Raw genomic sequence first — 5,194 nt, forward strand, 5'->3', positions numbered from 1 at the left:
AGAATAGTTTCCCATCTCCCTGGAAAATCTCATCAGTATGCCCTGTATTTAAGAATTCAGGTGGTCGCTCATCCCCCTCTCAGTACAGGCCAATAAGTCTCCTGTGCGTCATGAGTAAGTTGCTAGAATCTGTGTTAAATACAGAAGTAATCAACCATCTCAACAAAAATAACCTTCTTAGTGACACTCAATATGGTTTCCGTTCTGCTAGATCTACAGCAGATGTCCTTACAGTTATATCGCATAGGATTAGCAAATCTCTCGACGGTGGCAATCTTTCTAGGGCAATTGCTCTTGACATATCTAAGGCCTTTGATAGGGTATGGCATAAAGGTTTACTTCATAAGATCGCTAGCTATGGTATAGCTGGAAAAGTCTTCTCAATTATTAAATCATTTCTTTCTGATAGGTTCATAAGAGTAGTAGTTGAGGGGCAAAAATCAGAAGCTCACAGTATTAATGCCGGTGTCCCTCAGGGATCCATCCTGGGCCCAACTCTTTTCCTGATCTACATTAATGATCTTCCAAATCATATCCTTACATCATTTGTAGACATTTATGCTGATGACACTACCATTTATGGTACCACATCTAAGACAGTAAACGACCAAGTTCTCTCCAATTCTCTCTCCTCTGATCTTGAGCACGTAGTACAATGGGGAAAGGAGTGGCTGGTTACTTTTAATGCATCTAAAACCAAGCTTCTCTCTTTACATCATCAACATTCTAATCCACATTTGTCATCAATTGAAATGAATGGCTCTCGTCTTCAGGAGGCCTCAAGTTTTGACAAGCTTCTGGGCTTGACCATTACTCCTGGTCTTAAATGGAACACGTATATTAAATCTGTTGCCAAGGCCGCTGGAAAAATGGTGGGATCTTTCTATCGATCCAGTAGATATCTCACTGCTGATGCTATTCTCTATCTATATAAGAGCCAGGTACGTCCAAGGATGGAATACTGTTGCCACATCTGGGCAGGAGCTGCTAGAAAGGACTTGTCCTGCCTTGATAGAGTTCAAAATAGACTTCGTAGCCTCGTAGGAGATGTCCTTTTCTCCTCCTTGCAACCTCTATCTCACAGAAGAGACGTTGCGAGTTTGTCTCTGATGTATCGTTATTTTCATGGAAAGTGTTCAACTGAGCTTCAATCTATGGTCCCCCCTCGCCAAACTTTCACAAGAAACACTCGTCTAGCTGTAAACACTATCAATAATTTCCCCCACTCTTTATCTGTGCCTAAACCTAAACGTAGATTCCATGAACAAAGCTTCTTTCTTAGAACTGCACGCCTGTGGAATTGTCTTCCGTTTTCCTGCTTTCCGGCTGACTACAATATGGTTGTGTTCAAGTCTAAAGTAAATAAGTTCTTGATGAGCCGTTCCTTATAAGTTATCAAATTTACCAAACTTTCATTACTAATGATTACTATATTGACCAATTTCTACTGTACACTCTTTAACCCTTATCCTTGAGTGGCCTTTGGGCCTTGATAATGTGGTGATGCCTATGTAAAAAAAAAAAAAAAATATTTGTATGTTGAATAGTGTGTTGTCTGTTGTAGGAGGAAATACAGGGAGTTGATGACATATATTATATATATATTATATAATATATATCTATATATCTTTATAATATAAAGCTGAATGTCTGTGTGTGTGTCTGGTCACGAATAGGCTCCTATATGGTTGACTATTTTAAAAAAAACTGATTACAGATAATGATAGAAGATGTATCGCGGCACAGGAATGGGTATGTTTGATCTGGCAGAAGAGGTGTTCATTTAAATTGTGGGGTCTGCGTTCGCTCCTGGTCTACAAAGTATGGAAATAAAAAATTAAGAAATTAAAGAAAAAACGTTTACAAGTGTTTTTTTATATAGATATATATATATAATGTCGCAGAGTGTAGAGTTAGCTGCAAAGTTCATGACAAATAGTCTGGCCTTGTCTGATGCTGATGAGATGACCTCAGGTCCATTGATGATGGTTGGGATAGAATGCACGCATCTGTTCAGGATCCTGTTTGCTATTTGCCAAAACTGATGGGAACCAAGCCACTGCTCAGCTACTTTGGATTTAACAGACTAAGCATATAGCTCTCTTGCATGTTTTATTACTCTTTTACAGTGGTTGCTGGCGGTCCTGAAAGCAGCTTTAGTCTCAGTGCATCTATTACGTTGGTAGTTATGGAAAAAGTGATTTCTGTGCGTAATGGCAGCAGCACATTCTGGGGAGAACCATGGCTGGCTGTTAGGTTTTTGTTGGAATTTTTTGAATGGTATAAATTGGTCTATGCCTACAATTAACCATTCGGTCAGGTCTGATACTATAGAGGACACATCCTTTTTAAACATAGAATGCAGAGGTAGATCAGATATAAATGTACGGAAGCTATTCCAGTCAGCCATAGCGTATCAATATACAGTACAGTAGAGAGATACATCTGAAGACTTATTGTATTTCATTTTTATCTTAACTGATACAACTGTGTAATCGGAAGATCCCAGAGGAGATAGAACGGAACATGAACATAGCTCAGGGGAAGTTGTGAGAAAAAGGTCTAGAAGGCTTGCATACTGACCAGTAGTATCAGGCACACGGGTTGGTTCATGAACAATCTGGGTGAGGTCATAGGCAATGGCAAAATCATGACAGAACCTCCCCTCATCATCTGTCTTATTTGAGTGGGTCAGCCATTCCACATTATGGACATTGAAGTCACCGCAAATATGAATGTTAGCCGAAGAATGAGCAGACAGGATGAGGTCAATTTTCTCAGATATACTCTTAAGGACAGTAACCCTGCTGTTGAGGGGCGATAGAGGGCAAATATAAATGCGATGGTGTAAGCAAGTGCAACCCGGAAGCACATATAAGGTAAATTAGAGTCTCCTCTGGAGATATCCCTACCACACGGGAAGCCATCTTTAATGTAGGCGCATATTCCATGTCCATGACGATCTTGGGGGTCAGATTTAGATGTTAAGTTAGAGTATCCATTTATTATGAACTCATCTAGGGAAGTGGTTGTCCCTATGCCAGTTTCACTCAGAAAGAGTAAGTCCGGTTTCGTCTCCTGTAATTGGATTTCAACCTCTGGAAGGTTGGAATGTAGACCCCTGATGTTGGAGAAGAAGACATGGTAGTAGGGGGTCTATGTTGGAGGATGGGGTTCTAGGTTTATTCATGATGTTTTTTTTTGGGGGGGGGAGATATTTCATGTTGAGTTTTTGGGGGTTTGTGGAACAGATCGACAGACTTGGTTAGAGTAGGACAGAGAGGGAAAGTAAGAGAGAAAGAGAGGAATTTTTTTTTGTAGCACATAAGGTAAAGCCGTAACAATTACCCACTAGTATGGCATCGAGAGGCCCCACCAGAAACTACTGCATGGTCCAGAATCCATTCACCAAATGGCAATACAGCAGCCCCAGTACTTTACACCTGCTGATAGGACATCCTCCTTAGTGGTGAACCAAGGTTCGGGTCCCTGACTATCAGGCGGGTAACGTCAGCCCAGATGAAACGTTTACCTCCAGCACCTTTACTAGTGACGTCGCCACACGGATAGACATAGAAACAGAAAAATTTCCGACATCTCAGGCTACTGTTCACCGACCCTATAGTATTATAAGTATTACCGACCTGGAAAGCAGCTTTTTCTTCACCCTTTGTCAGAAAAATCATTCATTGGAAATGAGGACTAAGAAACAAAAAAGGAGAAGCGAGAGTTACTGGAGCTGCCGATAACACAACCACAGTGTCTTATCTACTCTCCATTTAAAAAATGTAAGGACTTATTAATATCTATTTAATATAAGACCGTTACTTCATTCACCGTTTAGGAGAATATTTGAAAATAGTCTTCCCTCACATAATTATGCGTGGGTATTTTTTTTTGCTTTAACCTCGATAGAGAATGATTTGAGCATTCAAGCTTTACCTTATAAGATACCGTAATGGAACTTTCAATTTATGAGATCGTTTTTTTTTGTTTGTTTTTTTTTTTTTGTATTTATTTAGTTTGGAAGAACCCGTTTAAAAGCTGGTAAAGAGTAGAACAATTTGGCTTAAGTACTAAGTTTAGACTGGTTAAAGAAATAATGCATACTGCTGAGAAAAAGCATTTTTCAGTGTTTAGTTAATAGTGGAGATATAATTTGGAGAAAAAACAACAGAAAAAAAGAGAAAAAGAAAGATAAGTGCAGTTGAAATATTCAGAAATTTAGTCAAACCTGGAAAAAAAAAATGAATAGAAAATAATGTCTACAATACACAAATTTTCGCGATATCAAGACAGGTGGATTTCAAAATTATAGATAGAAAATGGCATATATATATATATATATATATATATATATATATATATATATATATATATATATATATATATATATATATGCCGAAAGTTATGAACAGTAGATAGGGCTTGAACAAAGCCGGGTTGAACTGCTAGTAAAAAATAAGTTCATAAAATGAACACTATGTTCTCTACAGTGCAATGAATACTACAATGTCACTGCAGAGAGGCAATATTCTTACTGATACACCGCGTTGAGTCCCCAACTAGAAAAAGCAATCAATCGATTTGATTTAAAAAAAAAAATGGGCGATTTTACCGATTTCAATGATAATAAAAATATGGGAGTATGAAAGATACATTGGTCATCATTCAATCCCGAGCAACATCGGGTCTCCCTGCTAGTTACATATTAAAATGGTCAATTGGGGAGAAGAAAATTATGTTCTTAATTTCTTTATTAACTCAGTGTTTGAGAAATAAAGTCCTTTAATGGATCGTCCCCATTTCCTTGGCCTTTTGGCTAGGAGCAAAGTGTAGTATCTGTTCTGATACTACACTTAACCTTTTCTGACCTCGGTCAGTGGTGGAGAAATCCTTCTAGATTAAGGTACTTTTATTTTTGTTCCTGTCCAGAGTGCCCCTTTTTGGGAACTGGATTTTCCCTACATTAAAAAACTGACCTTGTGTCTAACCTCTGCCCTCGTGGGGAGGCAAGTTAATAGGAACTTAAACGGATCATCCAAATATCTATGCGTCTCATACATTAGAGATGAAGTGTTAAAGTAGATCCACTTTCTGCTCTCCTGTTGAACTCGAAGATCGATGGCTCTGTTCAATCTCAAGAGACAATGGATACCCCTTGTAAGGGTAGCTGTGTAAGTAATCATGAGGC

The 5,194-nt window shown here is 38.6% G+C and overlaps 1 pseudogene; it reads left to right on the top strand.

The window, feature by feature from the left end:
• Positions 1 to 4,801: 4,801 nt before the first annotated feature.
• On the top strand, positions 4,802 to 4,983 carry LOC145284793 (U2 spliceosomal RNA; annotated as a pseudogene).
• The last annotated feature ends 211 nt before the right edge of the window (positions 4,984 to 5,194 follow it).

The sequence above is a fragment of the Euprymna scolopes genome, chromosome 1 (assembly GCF_053919585.1).
Source record: "Euprymna scolopes isolate OS-2025 chromosome 1, ASM5391958v1, whole genome shotgun sequence".
Classification (NCBI taxonomy): domain Eukaryota; kingdom Metazoa; phylum Mollusca; class Cephalopoda; order Sepiida; family Sepiolidae; genus Euprymna; species Euprymna scolopes.